We start from the raw sequence: 23,981 nt of genomic DNA, 5'->3' as shown, positions 1-23,981 counted from the left end.
CTTAAAGCCCAAAGAAAGATTTTTTTCCCCCAGTTTGCGTTCATAGCCCCCAAGTTAGAAAATTGAAGAGTTTCTGTCTAGTTGCTTTACTTATTTTCTACACGATCTTACACTTCTAAGTTTTTCCTACACTATATTACTACCCTATACCTTATACTTATTTTTTCATAGATAGAAATTGAGAAAGGGATAGAAGATAGAAAATTTTGACAGAAGAGAATTTTGCGCTGCAGCATCAGACATCCTTCCAGTTCATTTTCCTTTTCTCTGGAGGATAAAACCCCTGCCTCTCAATAATATAACATAATATTATATATATATATATTTCCATAACACTGGCATGCCACTTTCCACTGTCAGGGCTGACCCACACTTTCACCAAAAACTCTGTAATAAAACTATTGTTTTCCTTTATCTTTAGTCCCTATTACTTTTGTCTTTAGTCCCTGTTCATTTCTCTTTAGTCCCTTTTTTTCTTTAGTCCCTTTTTTTCTTTTTTTCCTTTAGTCCCTGTTCATGGCGCCATTCTGGGGGTCGTTTACCCACCAACCCCACAGCTCCCCAGAGTTTTCTTGAGTGTGAGCAGCAGGAAATATTAGACAGAAGGATTTATTGTGGAGATAAACAGATAGAAAATAAAGGATAGCCTCAAGAGGGCCTGGAACCTATTCCAACCGGCCCGGACTGTCTCTTCCCCAGGGTGTTTATAGAGACACCAAGGGGTGGAGCAAAAGACCTCCCCCCCCCCCAGCACAGTCAAGTGCAGACCCTCTCAGACACCTGCACTCAGGCCGGTGGTCCTAATCATCCTCTATGCGGACATGCTGGGTAAAGCCACAAGGAACCCAAAAATGGGCTCCCACACATCTCTTTATTTATAACTTCTTTATCTTTGTCTGTGGGGTGGAATATCCTTCGCTCTATAGAGTGAGTAGAACTACCATGTTCTTTTGTATTCCTGTTGTTACCACATCTGCGTCATGGGACCCTCCTAAGTAGGAACATGCTCTATTACCTCTTCATTTCCCACTGGTCTGTGACATGATTCCTGTCCTGTCAAGGCTGAGCATTCAGAAGCTATTGCTAGCAGGTGACATGAACTCCAGATCTCCTGCCTCCTTTCTCAATAAGATGCTATAGATGAGGGGCAAGAGTAGGACTCCAGTAATTCATTCTTTCTTCCTCACCCATCTGTCCTTTACCCCATGCCCAACACTGCCTTCAGTACCTTCATTGTCATGAATTCTCCTCAGAAACCACAGAAGAATGGAGTAGGGGAGGATTATCAGCTGGACAGAGATGTTGGGCTTGCTGGCCATGGATGAAGGCTGGTTTATGTCTGGAGTAGCAATTGGTAAGGCTGAATTGGAAACACAGGTTGAGTCTTGACCAGACATCAAATCTGAGGAAATCTCATTTTAGCTTCTGGGTGCTCCAGTAATTCAGTAACACACAGAATTCCACTCCTGTTGCTAAGTCACAATGGTTTAGGTGGGTCTTGAGTATCAAGGGAGAGAGGGTATGTCCCCTGACCACAGAAGGCTCAGCTATGGTAGGGGAAGCAGGGCAATGATGGGACCTCATCTTCCCTATATCAGGAGAAAAGGCCTGAGAATGACCTGTGAGGATGGTGTCAGGGAAGAAGAAATTTCAGGTGAGATGAAAAGCAGCAGAGAGTCTAGAATGAGGAAAAGGACAGGAAATAGAAGTTTGCTCAGCCTGTGACAGCCTGTGAGAACCACAGTGAGAGAACAATGTAAACACAATTAATGAGATAGGAAAGGGTGAGAAATGAAATGAATGATGGAAAAAAATGGCTATAAACCCAAGAACTCATGGTGATTAGATTATTACACACACACACACACACACACACACACACACACACACACACACACACCCTCATCTTCAGAGAGCTTCCTCCCCGTCTTCCCAGTTACCTGTAGACTCCAGCTTTTCTCCCCAGTGTGACTTGTACTCCTCAAGCCTGGACCTGCAGTCCCCAAGTGAGGTTCTTTTTAAGAAGTCAGTTACTTCTGTTTTTGTCCCACATCTCTTTCATCCATCTAGATACAGTATCAACTTCAGTCTATTGTCCAGTGTTTGAGTCAAAATGCAACATTTTGTGTCCATTGATGCGGAGCAAGGGCTCAGAGACAGTCTCTACCTGTGGCACCAAGAAAGTCTTTCTGGAAGGGTGTCTTCAAAAAAAAAAAAAAGGAAAGAAGGAATGAGGAATGTAAGAAAGAAATAACAGAAAGTTCCTGCCTGAGCTTCTACTGTGCTAAGTAAAGCATAGCCATTCTCTTGCTTAAAGATGCAGGTCAAGGTGTGGCCAACCCTTGCTCTCCACCAGGACAATTCTTTTACCTGTTATCACATGATCTTGCAGGAGTAGGCCCTGTCAGTTATGGCAGGAAAAGTTTAGGACTCTTTTCTAGATCTGTTCATTCTGGAGAGTCTCCAGAAGCTGCCCATGTAGACTATTGAAGACAGGATGGTGTGTGAGGCAGGTGGACAGAGTGGAGCCGGGTGAGGTTGGAGACAGTTTCTACTGATCTGTACTCTCAGATCATAGACTTGAACATCTTTTCTGGTTAACATTAACTTTCAGTTTGATATATCCTAGAGTCACCTAGGAAGGGAGTATCTATTGAGGGACTGATTTGACTGTTAATGATGTAGGAATGTCCAGCCACTGTGGGCATTACCATTCCCAGGGAAGGTGGTCTCTAGCTATATATGAAATCTAACTATGGGCTGGAGAGGTGGCTCACAGGTTAAGAGCACTGACTGCTCTTTCAGAGGTCCTGAGTTCAATTCCCAGCAACCACATGGTGGCTCACAACCATCTGTAATGAGATCTGGTGCCCTCTTCTGGCCTGCAGTCATACATGCTGTATACATAATAAATAAATCTTTTTTTTAAAAAAAAGTGGTTTTTTTGTTGTTGTTTTTTTGTTTTTTGTTTTTTTGGGTTTTTTTGTTTTTTTTTTTGAGACAGGGTTTCTCTGTGTAGCTTTGCGCCTTTTCCTGGATCTTGCTCTGTAGACCAGGCTGGCCTCGAACTCACAAAGATCCACCTGCCTCTGCCTCCCGAGTGCTGGGATTAAAGGCGTGTGCCACCACCGCCCGGCTTAAGTGTTTGTTTGTTTGTTTTTTTTAAAAAGAAATCTAACTATAAATGAGCTAGTGATCCAGAAAGCAAACAGATTCCTCCATGGTTCCTGCCATGCCTCTCTGGCTGTGAATAAGTTCCTTGGTCATAGATAATGCTGTGTGGAATAGTAAGTAGGTCTGCCTCTGAGTACCTGCCCTGACTTCCCCTCAGTGACAGACTATGGCTTAGAAATAGAAGTCAAATAAACTACTTTCTACCTTAAGTTGCTTTTGGTAGAGTGTTTTCTCACAGCAACAGATTGAAACTAGAACCACACATGCCAGATCCCCTGGACATACTGCAGTGCTCCAGGGATGGCTTCCTGGAACTGGTCAGAGGATAGTCCATACTACAGGACAAAGAAAATTTAGGCTGGTTAAATCTGGTAGTAGAAGAGAGGTGTGCTGTGGGATGTTCTGTATGCTCTGAATGTGTTGCTCTGATTGGTTAATAAAGTGCCAATTGGCCAGTAGCCAGGCAGGAAGTATAGGCAGGACAAAGAGAAAGGAGAATTCTGGGAAGTGGAAGGCTGAGTGAGAGAGACTACTGCCAGCCGCCACATAAGAGGCAGATGTTAAGATACCAGTAAGCCACGAGCTACCTGGCAACTTATGGATGAATAGAAATGGGTTAATTTAAGATATAAGAACTAGATAGCAAGAAGCCTGCCATGGCCATACAGTTTATAAGTAATATAAATCTCTGTGTGTTTACTTGGGTCCAAGTGGCTGCAGGACTGGTGGGTGAGAGATTTGTCCTGACCTCAGGCCAGAGTGGGACTGGAGAAAACTCTAGCTACAGTGGTGATCATAGGTGTGGTAATGGAAAACCTGGAGGCCTATACAGACAGGCCGTGACAAGGCGGTCATGTGGTTGGATTTACAACCAATGAGAAGGCAAAACAAGAACACTATATAAAGACTTTAACACAGGGGTAGTTCTAGTTCGGAGAGGTAGGACCACTGCAGGAGGAAAGGTAAGGTTTTAGCTCTTAGCTCTGACCTCTTGGCTTTCTTCTTTGCAAAAAAAAAAAAAACGGATGAGAGAGATTTGTCCTGACTGTGGGCCAGGCAGGAAAACTCTAGCTACAAATGGCGTCCAACGTGGTGGCAAGAGTTTCCACCTAAAAACTGAGAAAAAGGATTCTAAAACGGAGCTAAAAACAGCTTCCTAATTGTATCTCTCAAATGAGCAGCAGCTGCCGGTTTGAGCTACTGGCGGGTTCCTACCTCGACCTGCCTTATGGCGGGAATGAGGCCTCTGCAAGTGGCACATTAAGCTGCATGGTGGATTTAGCCTTTGCTAGTACAAAACAAAAAAAGAGTATTTTGGGCTACACGCTGCTTGGATAAAAGCATAGAGACCCACGATAGCTCCCAGAGCTGGTGGAAAACGTACCACCGTACCACCACCATGTTGGGAAGCTGAGGTGGGCAGAGCCAGCAGCCATAGCGCCGTTTCAGTCTTACAAATGCTGCAGTTTAAAGCAATAGATTCACAATAAGACAGATTCAGATGTAATAGTTTACAATGTGTGTAAAATATACGTAGGCTTGAAAGAGACAAAAAAGGTGATATATAGAGTTATAGAAACAAATACATAGTTTTAAAAAATAAAGTCTTTAAAGAGACAGTAAAATTAATATAAAAAATAAGCCACGTGAAGATGAATATTACACAGAGAATCTGGATTGTGTTGTCTTTGGGATTTTTAACTGCAGAAAAACATTTGATTGTAAAAGCTGTTGAGTTATGCCAATATGTATATTTTAAAGGTACCTTGACTTCAAAATTTGGATGTAAGGATGTGTTGCTTTGGAAAGGAGATTCTGCTTTTGTTTCCACAGAAAGCCAGAGGCTATGGATTTGTTCCAGATTAAGATACATCAGGTTTGACCAGCCAAGACCACCTGAAAGGTCTCCGATGACACCATGGCCCAGATGATCCAACATCCAGAACCATTTCAAGGCAACTGGCTCAGATGATACACCGTCATGGACTACTCCATAATCCTAAAATATTCTTTGTGTCCCCATAAGATACAGCGCCCCCCTCCAGCAGGAAGTGGTAAGAGAAGCTACGCCCAAATTCCTAAATATACCAAGCTGACTTTGGAGATGTGTAAAGGTTAAAACCTTCCTTTTTAAGAAAAGAAAAGGGGAAGTGCTGTGGGAATGGTCTGTATGTCAAATGTGTTGCTGATTGGTCAATAAATAAACCACTGATTGGCCAGTGGCCAGGCAGGAAGTATAGGCGGGACTAACAGAGAGGAGAATTGAGAGAACAGGAAGCTGGGTGAGGGAGACACTGCCAGCTGCCACCATGACAAGCCGCATGTGAAGATGCCGGTAAGCCACGAGCCATGTGGCAAGGTATAGATTAATGGAAATGGATTAATTTAAGCTATAAGAACAGTTAGCAAGAAGCCTGCCACGGCCATACAGTTTGTAACCAATATAAGTCTCTGTGTTTACTTGGTCAGGTCTGAGTGGCTGTGGGACTGGCGGATGAGAGAGATTTGTCCTGACTGTGGGCCAGGCAGGAAAACTCTAGCTACAGAGGAGAACTGGGCCCATCTTGCTGCAGACTGCATTGGGTGGGCTAGCCAAGGCAGTGCTGGAGAGCTTTCCAGGGTAGTGAGGATGAGGGAAAGCTGGCAGGCTGCCCAACTCAGCTACCACCCAGGCCCAGAACCAGGGTTATGAGTTGGCCCACCAACATCCACCAAATCTATGAACTGTTGGGACTTGTGAAGGGGATGAACATGCGGATCCAGAACCGCAGGATCTCCATGACACCGGACAACAACAGGACATCCAAGAGGAGGCCCAGAGAGAGTCCATTATCCATAGTGTAGTAGAAGCCAGAGGCCTTGAATCAGACCAATGACTCATAGCAATGAGCACTTACAAGTAAAGATGGATGGACTAAAGGGTAAACTGTGTGACTCAATAGCCACACAACTTCCCCAACTAGATTGTTCTCTCTCTTTCTCTTTTTCTTTTTCCTTTGTTGTTTGGGTTGGTTTTTCTTTTAAATTTTGTTCTGTTTTGGTGGGCAGAGGGTGGAAGCTAGGGCACGGGGAGACAAGTGGGATCAGGACTCGTGTTGTGAAATCCGCAAAGAATCAATAAAAGTATTTTTAAAAGTTGTGAGTGAGGAGAGGCCTGAGGGGCTGCAGTGGCTGCTAAGGCTGTGGGCGGGTGCCATTGCCCGGAGCCTCCGTGCTCCTTGCTCAGAGCCCTGTGCCCTTGGCCCTTTGCTGTGTACCACGCCCTGGGCCAGTGGCCAGAGCCCGGCAGGGCGGGAGCTCCCCGAGGCCTCTGCCTGCAGCTGCCCGCTGGACTTGGACAGGGCACAGGCTCCGCAGCTGGGAAGGCAGCCACAGAGGTGGGGACAGCGGTCGGTCGGTCGGGTGGAAGGCAGGCTCCGCAGCTGGGAAGGCAGCCACAGAGGTCGGGACGGCAGCCAGGTGGAAGGCAGGCTCCTCAGCTGGGAAAGCAGCCACAGAGGTCAGGACGGCGGCCAGGTGGAAGGCAGCGGCAGTGGGGAAGGCCACAGTGGGGAAGCACGGGGGCATGGGACATGAGGCATGCTGCAGCCAGGAACAACAAGGTGTTCACCACGGAGCTGGACCAGAGGGTGGAGCAGGTGAAGGAGTGTAAGCAGCTGAAGGAGAACCAAGTGCGGACTGTGTAGGAGAAGGCTAAGGAAATTTTACAAAAGAATCAAATGTACAAGAGGTTAGCTGTCCTGTTACTGTCTGTGGAGATGTGTATGGCCAATTCCATGACCTTATGGAACTCTTCAGAATTGGTGGAAAATCACCAGATACAAACTATCTATTTTTCATGTATACATTTTCTATGTAGACAGAGGTTATTATTCTGTGGAAACTGTGACTCTTCTTGTAGTATTAAAGGTGCGCTATCCAGAGTGCATTACAATATTGCGAGGAAGTCATGAAAGCCGACAGATCACCCAAGTGTATGGCTTTTACGATGAATATCTACAAAAGTACGGAAATGCCAACATCTGGAATTAAGATCTCTTTGACTATCTTCCACTGACAGCTTTAGTAGATGGACAGATATTCTGCCTCCATGGTGGCCTCTCTCCATCCATAGATGCACTGGATCATATAAGAGCCCTGGATCGTCTACAAGAAGTTCCACAAGAGGGCCCAATGTGTGATCTCTTATGGTCAGATCCAGATGACCATGGCAGATGGGGTATTTCACCACATGGTGCTGGCTACACCCTTGGACAAGATATTTCTGAAACATTTAACCATGCCGACTGTCTCACATTGGTGTCTCATGTTCACCAGCTTGTAATGGAAGGTTATAATTGGTGCCATGATAGGAATGTGGTTACCATTTTTAGTGCACCCAATTACTACAACTGCTGTGGAAACCAGGCTGCTATCATGGAATTAGATGACATTTAAAAATATTCTTTTCTTCAGTTTGACCCAGCACCTCATCGTGGAGAGCCTCATGTGACCTGGCGTACCCCAGTCTACTTCCTATAACTTCTTCCCCAGGACCTTTCTTTGTATGTGGAAGTACACCTGCTTTTTAAAATATATATTATATATTTAAAAACAGCAGTTATCTATGTGTTTCTGTAACAAGAATATTTTAACTGTGATATGCATTTAATGGAAGCATTGCCATTTTAAAACTTGATACAGAAACCTTAAAAAAAAGTTTTTTAAAACGTCTTGCACAATTTCTCTAGCTAGGACTTCTAGTGCTATACTGAGTACAAGTTGTGAACGTGGGCACCTTCCTGAGTTCAACTTCTCACTGCTAACTATGCTGTTAGCTGTGTTGTAGTTTAAGTCTTTGTGTGTGGGTATGTAAGAACAGTCTTCCTATACCAGTTTTTGTTTGTTTGGTTGGTTTTTTGAGACAGGGTTTCTCCATGAAGTTTTGGTGCCTGTCCCAGATCTTGCTCTGTAGACCAGGCTGGCCTCAAACTCACAGAGATCTGCCTGGCTCTGCCTCCCAAGTGCTGGGATTAAAGGCGTGAACCATCACCACCCGGTCTTATACCTAGTTTATTGACAGATTTTATCAGAAAATGTGTTGCTTTTTTGTTTACATTTTTTCAGCATTTTTTTTTTTATTGATTCCTTGGGAATTTCACATCATGCATTCCAATCCTATTCATTTCTCAGTTTCTTCACATCTGCCTTCCACCTTTGTAGCGTCTCCCCCAAAGAAAATTTGAAAAGAAATAAAAATACAATAAAAACAAACAAAACAACAACAAAAAAACGAAAACCAAACAAACAAACCCCCACTTCTCTCCTCTGTCTTTCCTGCCTCTCCATCACCTCTTCATCTGTCTTAGTGGCATTGGGAGTAAACTCCTTTGTCCAAACAGCTTTATTTGCAAATGTTCATTGTATAAGGAGATGTTGGTCAGGTTCGAGGACTCTGGCTTCTGGTACACCATCAGTACTGGACTCTCACCCAAACTCCTTGCAGACATCCTGCTGTTGCCCCAACATGGAGATCCTGCGGCTATGGTTCATCAGGACTAGTCCCTTCATGCCCCCCATCAGGTCATAGGTTGGGTAGGTGTCGGGGTGGACCAACTCAAAGTCCTGGATATGTGCCTGGGTGGTAGCTGAGTTGGTCAGTTTGGGCCACTGAGCCAACCCCCCTCAGGCAAAGGTGGAGCCAGCTCTCCCAAGCCCCTATTGAGGGGTAGGGCCAGCTTTTGCAAGTGCAAGGGCCACTTCTACTATGAGAGTCAGGCCAGTTCTCCAGTGCCAGGTCATTGGGACCAGCTCTCCCAGGGCCGTGGAGAGACAGGGCCTGCTCAGCTTTGGCCCTCAGACTTCAACACACATGGTTAGCATGGGCTCCTATTTTAAGATTGGCAATGGACATCAACAGAGACATCAGTGCAATAGGACCATGAACTCAGATGTGGCCCTCAGCAGCAGCTTGCACCTGGATATCACCATGGTCCCAAGTCACAATACAGACCACTCAGATCTTTATGGGACCGGCAACAGAGTGGTCTCCAGACTCCAAAATGGCCCCAGCCCCAGGTGTAGGCCCAGACCCCAGACATTCACATGGACTTTGATGGTAACAGGAGCTGTGGACTTCAACACAGACCCTGGATGCAGCAGGGCCACAGATCCAGACATGACCTTTGGCTGCTGCTTAGACACGAATGTCAACATGGCCTCGTATGGCAGCAAAGGCCACTCAGATCTGTATGGCATTGGTGGTGGCACGAACCTTAGATACCAACATGGCCCCAGGTGGTGGCTCAGGCCCCAAACATCTGCTCAGGCCTTCAGTGGTAACAGATTCACAGACATCCACACAGACTCACAACCCAGACATGACCCTTGGTAGCAGTCTGGGCCTAGATGTCACAACGGTCCCAGATGTCAAGCAGGCCACCCATAACTGCCTATTGATTACCACTTCGCCTCTTCAGATCTGCCTCTTTACCCTGTTCTCTCTCTCTCTCTCTCTCTCTCTCTCTCTCTCTCTCTCTCTCTCTCATTTCCCCACTATAAATTTGTTCACCATTATGGCACAGGACCACCTGGAGTCACATGGTGCCAGGCAGGCCTGTGGTTGTCTTCTACCCAGACCAAGCAGCATCTGTTGGGCCTCTGAGTGTCCTCTACCCGCCTGGGTCTGGTGGTATCAGGCAGGCCCTTGTTGTCTTCTACCCATCCAGGCCAAGTGGCCATATGTTGTGCTTTGACACCTTTTTCTGCATTTGTTGGCGGATCATGAAACCTTTCCCCTCATTCTCTTCATTTGGTGCACTGCATTGCCTGACTTGGGGATCCTTGAATACTCTTTGTCCATCAGTGTCAGAGTGAGGGCAGGGAGCTCCAGGGAAAAGGAACCAGTGTCCTCATTGAGTTGTTTTCTACTTCATTGACTTTCTTCTAGTGTGTCTATGCCTTCTATTTTTGCAGATTCTTATGTTATCTTTCTTATTTTCTGTCTTCTGATTTTCAGAGGTTACTTTGCTCTGCATTTATTTTTCGGGTGTAAATTAAGATTGTTGACTGAAAGCCTTACTTGCTTTTCATGTAAGCATTTATGATTTTATGATTCCCCTTAACCATCCTTTCACCTATATATGGTACAATCTTTCCAAGAAAGTTTTTTTTTTGTTTTTTTTTTTTTTTTGCGCGCGCGCAGTAGCAACATTTATTGGGGGTGGGGGATCAGTCCTTCTTGGCCGCGGCCTTCCTCATGGCGGCCAGCACGTTGCTCAGCTCCTCCCACTTCCTCTTGGCGCGGATGTGCGTGCCCACCCTCTTCTTGATGAACTTGAGCGTGCGCTTGTCCTTGGACACCTTGAGCAGTTCCATGGCGCGCCGCCATGGCATGAAGCCGCACACCTCCCGGATCATGTCCCGCACGAACTTGGTGTGCTTGGTGAGGCGCTGAGGCGCCGGCTGTGTCTCAGCTTGCTGATGTTTTTGTCACCTTGTGGCCTTTGTTGAGGCCCACGGCCATGGGGTAGCGCAGGGCCATGGCCGCGACAGCCAAGAAAGTTATTTTTAATGTCTGTTTCAAATAAATAACACTATACACAAGAAAATAACAACTTCAGACCTTATGATTTAGCTCAGGAGAAAAGTGCATAGCTTTTTTAAAATTTTTATTACTTTATGTGTATGAGTGTTTTGTCTAAGTGTATGTATGTGGGCACCATGTACATGCTAGTTGCCCATGGAGGTCAAAAGACGGTGTCAGACACCCTGGAACCAGAGTTACGGATGATTGTGTGTACCATGTGGGTGTTTGTTATTGAACGTGGGTCCTCTAGAAGAGTATCCAGCGCCCTTCACCACTGAGCCATCTCTCCAGCCTAACCATAGTTTGTTTATTGTTTACACAACAAATCTCAATATATCACAATTACTCAGGTCATCCAGGAGAATCTTACCAGGGTCAGCTCACAGCACTTTTTGTTTTCAAATTCTAGCAGACCCAAGAGATGAATGCACAGCCTCTGATGCCCATTCGTCTTTGAGATTTAGGTTGAACTCCTTGCTAATTTGAAAATTAGAGCAATGTAGCTATTCCAATGAGTGAGAGGTCTGATTTTTAGTGCCTGACTCAGCATATGATATAAAGAAATGTCTAAAATGTATATTCTGAGCATGTGGAAAGAGCATGTCACAGCTCATTGATCTATAGAGGGTGCTGCTCCATCAGAACTGGCCAACCTATGTGCCTGTCTGCTCTAAGGAAAAAAAACAAAAACAAAATTTACCTGTGACAGTTGGACAGATAGCAGACAGACAGACAGGAGTGTACTAAAACTGACCAGATAAAGTCACCTTTCCTCTTTTGAGTCATGAGAAGAAAGCCCGTCAATCATTGTATGTAACCTGACTCCTTTTTGGATCTCTCATTTGAAAATTTTCAGAACATATCACATGTTTCTATGAGTTGTGCTGTCTAGCAATGCTCCTAGATCTCTATTTGAGACATTCACTTTGTAAGGAGAAGGAATGTGGGAAGAAAATGGGCCTCATCCTTTCCAGTAGCCCAACATTTCAATCAATGCCCATCAATTATGGCTCATGCTCCCAGAACTGACTTCTCAGTTTCTGCACGGGGACCACTACTGCATCTGTCCACCACTGGGGAATTCTGCTTGTTTGATAGTCTTTGGTATATGTGCACAAGTGTCTTTTTTCATGTTCACCTTCATCTGAGTGGTATAATATTTTACAGTCGCTTCTCTATCTGAAATTTCAGTTTGATGAGGTGAGAAAATGATTTTCCCCTCTTTCCCTACAGCAGAATGTTCATAATTCTCCTGAATCTCTAAAATGGTAAAATATATTACAATTGTAATATATTATTATATGTAATGGTATATTATGTATACTAATAAATATATAAATACATTGTAAATTAATATAATAATATATAATTATATCAAGTGGTATAATATATTACACTTGCTTCTCTATCAGAAATTTCAGTTTATTGAGCTGAGATTATGATCTTTCCATCTTTCTCTAGAGCATCGTGTTCATACTTTTTTTTCCTTGAGTCTCCCCATGTCAAACCATTAGTTTCAAATACATTTGTCTCTGGACTATATTCTCTATGTTTTCTTTAACTTTACCTTTTCCACATTTGTATCGACTGCATAAACACAACTGTCAGATTTAGAAAATGCTCTCTGAGTTTCCACCAATGCGTCTCTGTGGTCACATTATTGTCACCCTTACCTGGAAGGCTCCTGTCACTTTGCTCCTCTGCCTGTTGACACATAGGAAGGGGTGAGTTCTCATGACATGTCAGGGGAGTTTTGGCCAGAATGTCAGGATCCAAAGAATATTTAACCTGAATGATTTCCACTATTGCAGAACTTTCCTGCCCGTCTACTTATTGGAAGCCTGGGTTACCAGAACTGGTCCAAGACAACTGCTAAGATGTTCTACCAGTTGCTATAGACTAAGGTTTCCATTATGTTTTTAAAAACTAGTTTTTTTCTCATGTTAAAATATTTTCTAGTTTTCCTATCAATAATTTATTTAACACATAGCTATACAGAAGCATGCTGTTCAACACTGAAATGTTTGAGTATTTCCCAATTATCTTCCTGCTTTTGATTTCACATTTCCTGCTGTTATGGTCAGATAGCATTGTTTTAATGATGTCTATCTTTTACAATGTTTATTTTTAATTTATTTGATGGCTCAAAAATGACTTGTGGCTTGTAATGGCTTTTTAAAACCTCAAAGCACACCCCCACACTTCCTCCAATGAGGCCACACCTACTCCAACAGGGCCACATTCCTAATCCCTCTCAGAGAGTGCCACTTGCTGATGACCTAGCATTCAAATATATGAGGCTATGGTGGCCATTTTTATTCAGACCACCACAAATCCTAGCCTTTTGTAGTTTTCATCCCTGGGCATCTGCCTGTGCCCTTCTCCCTGGGCATCCTTTCCATGCGTGGCAAACAAGAGTCATCCAGACTTCTTCATGGAACAGAATGGACATATTTCATATTACATCCTCTTTGACACATCTCTGAGCCTTTTTACACATGTCCTTCACTACCAGCTTTAGAAGATCTGGATTTTCAATTTCATGAAGTATGAACCAGCCTCTGGCCAGGTTCCTGCAAGCCATTTCTGGAGCACATGGGCATTATCTCCAGAAAATTCCAACTGTTTGCTGACTACTAAAAGTCCTGTGTATCCAAAGCATGAGGAGACAGCTGAGTGGTAGAGGGCCTGCTTCACAACCACGAGGACTCAGGTTTGATCCCTAGGACTCCTGTAATAGAGCCAGGCATGGTGCTGTGTGCTTTTATTGTCAGTACTCAGAAGGCAGAGGCAGGGGAACCCTGGGGTCAGTGGCAAGCCTGTCTAGCCTACTTGGTGAGTCCCAAGCCTCTTAGAGACCTTGTCTAATCAATCCTATGGTGACACACTTGTAGGAGGTTATAAAAATATTTTCCTTACTAAAATCTGGAGGTCTGTGTGTAAATATGTCTAAGACTTTTATCATTATTTTTATTGTTTTATTATTATTGGCATGTATTTGGAATTTATTATATCAGGAATGCTTTCTTTAAATCACCTTCATAATTCCCTTTCCCTGATTTAGCAAAACAGTTTTCTTTCTTCAAATTTCTTTTTTTTTCTTTTTATTTATTTATTTTTTTTTTTTTTTTTAATTTTTATTTTGCAATACAATTAAGTTCTACATACAGGCACAGATTCCTTTGTTCTCCCCTCTCCCGCCCCCCTCACCTTCCCCCCAGCCCGCCTCCCATTCCAATCTCCTCCAGGGCAAAGCCTTCCCCACAGACTGAGATCAACCTGGTGGACTCAGTCCAGGTAGGTCCAGTCCCCTCCTCCCAGGCCGAGCCAAGGGACCCTGCATAGGCCCCAGGTTTCAAACAGCCGACTCATGCAATGAGCACAGGACCCGGTGCCACTGCCTGGATGCCTCCCAAACAGATCAGGCCAATCAACTGTCTCACCCACTCAGAGGGCCTGATCCAGTTGGTGACCCCTCAGCCATTGGTTCATAGTTCATGTGTTTCCGTTCGTTTGGCTATTTGTCTCTGTGCTTTATCCGACCTTGGTCTCAACAATTCTCTCTCATATAAACCCTCCTCATTCTCGCTAATTGGACTCCCAGAGATCCACCTGGGGCCCAGTCATGGATCTCTGCATCCAGATCCCTCAGTAGTTGGATGAGGTTTCTAGCACGACAATTGGGGTGTTTGGCCATCCCATCACCAGAGTAGGTCAATTCGGACTGTCTCTCGACCATTGCCAGCAGTCTGTTGTGGGGGTATCTTTGTGGATTTCTGTGGGCCTCTCTAGCACTTTGTTTCTTCCTATTCTCATGTGGATGGACCTAGAAAAAATCATCCTGAGTGAGGTATCCCAGACTCAGAAAGACAAACATGGTATGTACTCACTCATAACAGGATACTAGATGTGGAACAAGGATGACTGGACTGCTACTCACATCACCAGGCAGGCTACCTGGAAAACAGGACCCCAAGAAAGACACCGGGATCGCCCAATGACAGAGAAATGGAATGAGATCTACATGAACAGCCTGGACATGAGTGGGGGTAGTGAAGGGCGAGGGTCGAGGGAAAGAGAGCTTGGGTGAGTGGGAGATCCCAGCTGGATCAACAACAGAGAGGGAGAACAAGAAATAGGAGACCATGGTAAATTTCTTCAAATTTCTAAGTGGATTTTTCTTACAGGTAACTGATGTTTGTTCTATCTGATCCACCAAAGTACCGAGTATGTGACTTTAGTTCACAACCACAAAGCCTGTTCTCTGCTCTGGAGAGCTCATGTTCTTGTCCAGCAAATCTTCCAGTGAGGTGTACTGAGTGAGAACAGATCCCAGCCATTCAAGGAAAAATCCAGGCCTTAGGAGTGGCAGGAAGGAGAAAATGTGGGGAGGGACTGTGAGAGAGGAAGAGAACAGGTGGTAGAAGAGGCAGAGGAGAGGGGAAGAGGAAGCTGGTTGAAGGGGACAGGAAAGGAGGTCCCCAAACCTGAGGCAGTCCGCCTCAGAGCAGATGTTTTGAGTTCGGAGAAGGGAAGAAGATTTTTTTTTACATCTCTTTTGCATTTTTAGTGTAATTATATTGCAAACTTGTTAAAAGTTCCTTTTAAATTATTATTTATTTTAGATTCAGGCTCACACCCACACAGGATAGTCTATGTGTGCATCCTCACTAGGACTTCCTGCTCGTTTGTGCAGTCTGCTGAACAGAACAGCTCTAGGACATTGTGTCTTCTGCTGCTGTTAGGGTAAGTCTGGGAGAACAGGGGCCATAAGTGTGCTAGAAACAACTGCCTGAGGAAGGGGAGGGAGATCGGGCTTCACGCGGATCACAGACAGAGATCTCTTCTTGAGAATGAGTTGGGGGTGTGGTTTAACATGGGAGAATCTGAGATCTGATGCCCAATGTTGTTGTGTGAAGGAACCCAGTGGGAACTCGGGTGAGCACTGTGCTCATATGTGACAGCACCCCTTCCCAGGCCAAGTTGTAGAATTATTCCAGGAGGCCTTTTCTGAACTCCCAGGCTCCATGTTGAATTTAACACATGTTCTATGATGCCTCCTTTTCCCTGTGTGTTCAGTAGATTTTCAGTCCCAGGAACAGATACTATATGATATATTTTATCTCTTAACATTTGATAAAAGTCACTAAAAGTACTTGTGAGATAAATGCCCCTGGTGATATTGTATGCATCTAAGGGGTCCTATCACCAAGACAGTCAAAGATGGCACAGAAATAAAGATCCAGAATCTATTAGCTATTGCATGAATCTTAATTGGTCTTATAATGAAAACCTGAAAGCAGACAATATCAGGGTAAATGCTGAAAGATCAGAAAGGCAAAGTAGCCACAGCCGCTTCTCACCTTTCTAACTCTTCGGTCAAAAGGGGGAAATCCTGCCTCCAGGAATTCTCACACTGAATGCTCCTCTGACTGATTGCTTTTCAGACTGAATGCCTCTCCATGAATCCTCAGATTGAATGTCTCTGCAATCCTGTCTCCTTCCACCTTATATTCCTTTCTTTGCCCCGCCATATCACTTCCTGTCTCAACCTCCCTAGTGCTGGGATTAAAGACATATCTGCTGCCCAAGTACTGGGGGCAAATATATGAAATGCATGAGATCCCAAGTGCTGGGATTAAAGGTGTGAGCAATCACCACATGGGTCTGTTTGTCTTTTAGACTGAATTAATTCCATGAAGCTCAGGATGGCTTGAACTCACAGAGATCCATCTGCCTCTGCCTCCTGAGTGCTAGGATTAAAGGTGTGTATACCACCACTGCTTGACCTCTATGGCTAACCCTGTGACTGGCTCTGCCTTCTGATCTTCAGACCATCTTTATTTGTTAGAGCATACACAAAAAATCACCACATTTCCCCTTTTTTGTCTAAAATAAAAAATATAACTAATATAAGAAAAACTATATACAATAAGTATGATTACTATATATAATATATATAGTCAAGAATTACATCAATAATGTCTAGTTCATTAACAATTGACAAATTCAGAGAAAATGCTACATTATTTATCCTATTTTGGTCAGTCCAAAGTGTTGTACCTAATTCACTTTCTATTTAACTTGTATTACCAAAACTACCTTTTTATGTCTCTTGGCCCAATACACTTTACACTCTTAGTGTGTTTCTTTTCTGAATCTGTAACTAGAAAAACTATAACTATAACTATCTAGTCTTCAACTCCATCAGAGACCTAAGGAGGAAATAATATTTACTGAGTAAGCAGGAAGTGCAGGCAAGTGAGAAATATGAGAAATGACAGAAATAGCTGGCTGTCTGGACAGTCACCCAACTTTCCTCTGCAATGTTGGGGCATCCATTTTTGGCCTACAGGCCTATCATATCTGACAGACTGTGAAGCAAGATGTTCTGACAGGCTGTCCTTTAGAAGTAACCATCTTATTAAATAAGAAACACAGAGCCAATGTAAAGATAAAAGCCCAAGAGGTCAGAGTTAAGAGCCTTACCCTTCCTGCTTCAGCGATCCTCTTCAGCCAAGAGAGACCTACTTCCTGTGTTTTTGTCTTTATATAGACTTTCTGTTCTGCCTTCTCATTGGTTGTAAACCCAACCACATGACCGCCTCGTCACTGCCTGTCTGTACAGACCTCCAGGTCTTCTATGCTTGGTATTGAGAATAAAGGCTTGTGTCTCCAATGCTGGCTGTATCCTTGACCACACAGAGATCTACCTAGCTCTGCCTACCAAGTGCTGGGATTAAAGGCGTGCACCATGAACGCCCAGCTCTGCTATGGCTTACTATTAGCTCTGACCCCCAGGCAACTTTATTCATTAACATACAAATAAAATCACATTTCAGTACAAATAAAATATCACCATACTGTCCTAACTTGTCTTGGCAAAGTTTAGCAGTCCTTTCTTTTGTGTTCTGCTTCTCCATTTGGATAGCATACTGTCAGCAGTCAAGGAAGGAGCACTTTCTTGCCCAGTGGCTAACTTTTGCCACCAAGAAAGTAAATTCCATATGGAGTTTCTTCAATGCCTATCATATTTTCTGAAGTAGATTGGTGCTGATAGGAACAGACATGTCTAGTTGTCATAAAAAAGGACTTATTTTATTAAAACATCCTAAATGCCATATTCTGTAGATCTATGAAGTATTTGAAGACAACCTGTCTATCTAAAAAATATCTCTGTTTGATCGTGAAAACACCTAACATGATTATGTGTTCGATTGTAATAGGTGACTAACTACTAACTTGCATTTCTTTATATCCTAATTAGTTCATAATAATAACTTTCAAGTACTAGAAATTTGCATTACATATAGGTACAACTCCTTGAACAAGAGTAGAAATGTATGCCCAGTATCTTCTAAGAAAAATAATCTCAACTTTGTATCAATATACATCATTTTTTATTATACAATATACAAAAATACAATCCAATGTAAAATATTTAAAACTAGTAATTGCTTTTTAAAAGTATATTTAATGATCTACCTTTTATCTTATCATATCTATATCCTCCCTTTTTTCTTTTCAGAGTAGATTCCATAATCTACCCTTTATTCTATCATTTCTGTATCTTGTTTTTTCAGAGTAGATTCAATAATCTACCCTTTTATCCTATCATATCTGTATCCCTCTTTTTTCTTTTCAAAACAAGAACCCTGAATCTAATCTTCCTTGTTTAGCTTTCTACATGACCATTATCAATAACAACTTGTAACCAACCACCCTAAACAATAATTATCCATAACCCATTGAAAGACCAAAAACAACACACCCCACCTCTTGGGAATATGGGCATTGTGTCTTAAAATTACTTTCTGCTGTCTGGGAGTTAGGACATCTTTAGGGATTCCTGAAAAAAAAATTGAGTTAATTGTCAAGTCCTGGGAGAGGTAGCTATATCATTTGTTGTCCAGTCTCTGCATAATAGGAAAATGCAGGGCTTGTCTCAAGTTCTGGTAAGAGTAGTCTATGAGGCTGAATCATCTCAGCTAGCCTCCTCAAGTTGTTCTGAGCATTTTGTAGTACAAAGCCAATCTTTGGGTGGTGTTTGTCAGCTTAGTGGCATTATCATAGTCTATGTGAAATCTTTGTAAGCATCATCATCCTTTTGGAGAATTCAAAGGTCACAGTTAGGTCATGGTTCACTGCAGAAAACTGATAGAGACTCAAATCTGAAATTATGTACAGGAAGCTAAATTAAGCCTTTTTCTAGAATTAGTTAGTGCTCTGTATGACCATTAATATCATGACAAAAAGTATATATCTTATAAACTTTGCTATGAAATTCATACCTTAAGGAAAGTATTACATAGTCAAAATAAAAGCAAAAGATCATGAGATTAGTTTCAATAGAATAGTACCTTAAGTTTGGTTTTTCTTCTGTCCCATATCAGGTGGTTCTTCTGATATGAAACAGAGATTTTGCATTTTCATTTAACAAGAATGCTTGGGTTTAGAGAAGCAGAGAGACACACTCTAACTCCAAACCCAGTTTTAATTTTTAGTCAAACTGGGACTACAAGAAGAACATTTGCATTATGTGTCTGTAAATAAAAGCAGAAACAGACATTTAGGAAGATTTATGAAATGTTATCCTGTTGGAGAAGTCATATACTAATAGGCCAATTTATTCCTTTTCTTGGGACATTTTCTCTGGATGATTTGTCCTTTTTCTTCAGATGTCTCATTTGTCCAGTAGTCTTCAGATTCCTTAGCTGGATGCCTTTCTTCTCCTGAAAAACAGAAAGAAAGCTCTTCCCCAACTCTAACTTTGGGGAAGTTCCCTTTTGGCAAATCATATCTGATCAAATGAAAATCATTTGTTAGTCATATAAGTTAGTTTAAATTAAATGGTCATGCTGGTTGATGAACTATCACCTCTTCTAATTAAGAGTTCTCTTTTGTTCAAATTGAACCTTTATCAATTTTGATGGTATCCATAGCTTTTCTTCTCCCATGGAAATTAAAGCAAAACCTCTTTCCCAACATAACACATATCCTGCTTTCCATTCTGAGGTCAGCACATCTTTAAAGTATACAGACTGATTTAATTCCATAGGGTTTTTTTTCTGTTATCCAATGTCTCTCTGCAATTGTTGTTCCTTTCTCATTAGCACTTAGAAAATTCAAAATTAATAAAACATTATGTAATCTGTTTCTGGGAGTCTTTATTACCCCTTTCTGTTTATTTAGCATATCCTTTAGAGTTCAATTTGATCTTTCTATGACTGTTTGCCCTGTAGGATTTTTTGATATACCTGTAATATGCTTTATATTGTAATAAGCAAAAAACTGTTTCATTTTACTAGAGACATATGCTGGAGCATTATCAGTTTTAATTTGTACAGGTATTCCCATGATGGCAATAACTTCTAGCAAATGTGTGGTTACAAAAACAGCCTTTTCAGGACTCAAATCAGTTGCACATTGAAATCCTGAATAGTTATCAATAGTGTGGTGTACATATTTTAGTGCAGTAGGAATTCACATTGCCTATGACCTTGGGCTGTCTGGCCTGATAGAGGAGGTGCTTCTTATCTGCCTACATGACCACTTAACTGGGAGGAGAAAGAGGGTCATGGTCTCTTGGGTGGTAAAGATCAAATCAGTTGACATAAAGGTATGATTGATCCACAGCTTCCCAAGGACTCTGCAACTGAATTTACCTTATGTATCAGTTAACCCCTTAGAACCCCTTAATAAATTTATATATATGCATGCCATTGAGGCTCTTGTTACATTTTAATTTTCCAAATTTTACAAAATGGAACACAGCCATTTGCCAGATTTCATTCCTTTGAGTACACTTTGGGTTAGTTCCTGCAGGTAGTAGAGTGGAGTTTGAATGCGTAAAGAACAAGTAAGACATTTCCTTATAATTCCTTGGCTTGTTGCCAAGTGATGAAAAAATCCTTTTTTAAACCCTTGCTATTGAAATGGTGTTTTTATGAAACTCTGAGGCCTCCAGCATACTTCCTACCAATAGTTGATCTATTTCATCATTACCTTGTGCTAGAATCATATGGGACCAGATGTGTGTTGTATATATGGGACCAGATGTGTGTTGTATATAAGGGATGATTCCTATTCCTGATTATTTCTTGTAACTGAATAAATAATAAAGTTAATTCTGTCTCATCAGGAATAAATTTAGCAGTTTCAATGTATAAAACAGCTCTTTCTGCATACTTAGAGTCAGTAACTATGTTAAGAGGTTCTGTAAAAATCCATTAATACCATCAGAATAGCATATAATTATGACTTTTAGACAGATTCATAAGGGCTTTGAGCCACTTTACTTAAATTTCCTGATTTTTAACCTGTCTTTCCTGATTTATTTGCAGCAGTATAAAATGTAGGAGTCCAGAAATTGATGTTCCCCATACAATATGAGAAAGAATCTAGTTAGTTCACTTTACAAATTGAATTCATTTGCTTTTGGGATATTTGTTGTTAATCCCTCCCAAAAAATTACTGCAAGCTCTTTGCCAAGGTTCACTTTCTGCCCATAATTGGTCAATTTCATCATGAGTCAAAGGTACTACAATTTCTGCTGGGTCTATTCCTGCAATTGACAAAGTCTTAATTTTTCTTTCAAAACCAAATCAGAAATCTTTTCCACATATGTCTTTAATTTCTTATTCTATTGATATGGTAGAAATATCCATTCAAATATATTATCTTCCCTCTGCATTAAAATTCCTGGAGGGGAATGCATAGAGAGTAATATAACAGAATGCAGTTAAGCTCTGAATCCATAGGATCCACATGTATGTCTTGTAATTTCTTTTCCACCAAAGACAATCCTCTCTCAGCTGATAATTCTCTTGGACTATTTAAGTACTTGTCACCATTTATGGTTTGAAACAAATTACTCAGTTCATTATTTTCTCTCCCAATAGTGGGCCATAGATTTGAAATGTCTCCTATCAATATTTGAATGTTATTAAGAGTCTGTAATCAATCTCTCCTAATTTGTACCTTTTAGAGACTAATTTTAGTATACCTATTTTATATCCTAAATAATTAATAGAATCTCCTCTTTGTATTTTTTTCAGGAGCAATTTGTAATCCCCAAAAAGGCAAAATTTTTTCAAACATTACTTCTAAAGTATTTACATTTGAATCAGCCAGTAAGATGTTATCCATGTAATGGTAAACTATAGATTGAGGAAATTGCATATGTATCATTTCCAATGGCTGTCATACAAAATATTGGCACAGGGTGGGGCTATTTAATATTTCCTGTGTGAGAACCTTTCATTGCTACCTCTTAACAGGTTGAAAATTATTATAGATAGGCACTGTGAAGGCAAATTTTTCTTTCTCTTTTTCTTATAAAGGTATAGTGAAGAAACAATCTTTTAAATTGATAGTTAAATTGATAACTATAAGAGGCCATCCTTTAGGTAACAGAGAAGGCAAAGAAATTCCAGATTGTAGATAGCCTATTGGCTGAATCACCTTGTTAACAGCTCTTAGATCGGTTACCATTCTCCATTTTCCAGATTTCTTTTTAGTAACAAATACAGGAAAATCCCAAAGGCTGGTTGATTCTTCAAAATCCTGAGCATTTAACTGCAGTTTCTCTGATGTTAATGTCCATTGTTGAACCCATACAGGCTTGTCTGATAACTATTTTAAAGGTAGGGCTGTTGGTGCCTTTGAAAGATCAGCAACTATTGTACCCTGTTCTTGTACAAACTGAATGGTTGGTGACTATTCTTTATAATACCTTTTAATATGCTTCCCAGAAACATATGTTAGTTTATGGTTTGTTTCTGAGATTGGAGGAATGTTAATCTGGGTATTCCATTGCTGTAACAAATCACATCCCCATAAATGTATGGCTGTATTAGCCACATATGGCTTTAATTTTCCCCTCCATCCTTCTGGTCCTGTACATTTGACCCATCTCATGCTCTGTTTTATCTGTGATAATGTCCCGATCCCTAAAAACTGAACAATATGGATGCCAAGATTCTTGTGCAATTATTATTACATCCACACCTGTGTCTATAAGACCTTCAATGACAACCTCATTTATTTGTATTTTTAATTTGGTCTTTGTTCATTTATAGAAGTTTGCTAAAATATTCTCTTTATGGTTTCTCCCAAATTTTTTGTTCTTCCTTCTATAGGTGGTTTATCATGCAGAACAGTATAGTTTTTTACAATAGGCATTAGATTCTTTAATTGCTCTGGGAAGGAGTTTCCTCCATGATGACAGGAAATGACTGAACCAAACTTGATATTGGGAGCCTATAAGAGGCCTCTCAGGGAATTTCCTGATGGCAAAGGCAAAGGATTATCTTGTTTGTCCCTTGTTGATCTAGTTTGTTAGTCCAATGTCTGTCTTTGCCACACCTTCTGCAAAATCCAGAAGGAAGGGGCATTCTTTTGGGATTATTCCTTGAAAAAAACATTGTTTCCTGTTTACAGTCCCTTTTTTGGTGACCTTGTTTACAGCAATTGAAACATTTGACATTTTGATTTTTCTTCAAACCTCTGCAAATCAACTCTCCTATCCAAGCATCATCATAATTATGAGATTCAATATTGATTGTATCTTGGATCCATTCCCCTAAGGATGCTGATCTCACCTTTAACAGCCTAATTATCTTTTTGCATTGTTCATTAGCATTTTCAAAAGCCAGAGATTCAATTATTATTTGTCTAGCTTCTGAATTTGATATCATTCTATTTTCTGCTGAAGTCAATCTTTCTAAGAAATCAGTGAAGGTTTCTTTTGGGCCCCGTATAACTTTTGTAAATGACTCTAATTTCTTTCCTACTTCTTCAATTCTGTCCCAAGCACTCAAGGCTACTGCAGAGAATAAAGCCAGAGTATGGACATCATATAAAGATTGCCTTCTATATCAAGGACTACGTGAGGTCCAGCCCCTCAATAGCCTGCTCCCAGCGTCTGGGAAGAATCTACAACCAGCTGATAATCTAATCTTTGACAATATTAAATGAATCTAAGTACACAAAATTCTTAGTCCATACATTTTATTCTTCTAAGTCAGTTCTCTCTCTACACAGCTTCTTTTCTGTCCTCATGCTTGGCTCTTCTCTGTCCCCTCTTTTCCTGTCCTCTCATAGCCCTAACTAAGCTCTTTTGTATTTGATCTTATCTCTATCCTCTGTCCCTTCATCTTCTATTTTTCCTTCCTCTTCTCCTCTACTGGCCTGATTCAAATCCATCTATGGTCAACAAAACTTTTCCTTACTCATTACT

The 23,981-nt window shown here is 41.6% G+C and overlaps 2 pseudogenes; one reads left to right on the top strand and one right to left on the bottom strand.

Moving 5' to 3' along the window:
* The first annotated feature begins 6,746 nt into the window (after positions 1–6,746).
* On the top strand, positions 6,747–7,699 carry LOC131918380 (serine/threonine-protein phosphatase 2A catalytic subunit beta isoform-like; annotated as a pseudogene).
* A 2,684-nt stretch (positions 7,700–10,383) lies between these two features.
* LOC131918301 (large ribosomal subunit protein eL36-like) lies at positions 10,384–10,696 on the bottom strand (annotated as a pseudogene).
* Between the last annotated feature and the right edge of the window lie 13,285 nt (positions 10,697–23,981).

Source organism: Peromyscus eremicus, chromosome 8b, assembly GCF_949786415.1.
Source record: "Peromyscus eremicus chromosome 8b, PerEre_H2_v1, whole genome shotgun sequence".
NCBI lineage: Eukaryota > Metazoa > Chordata > Mammalia > Rodentia > Cricetidae > Peromyscus > Peromyscus eremicus.
This window is presented reverse-complemented; position numbering and strand designations above follow the sequence as displayed.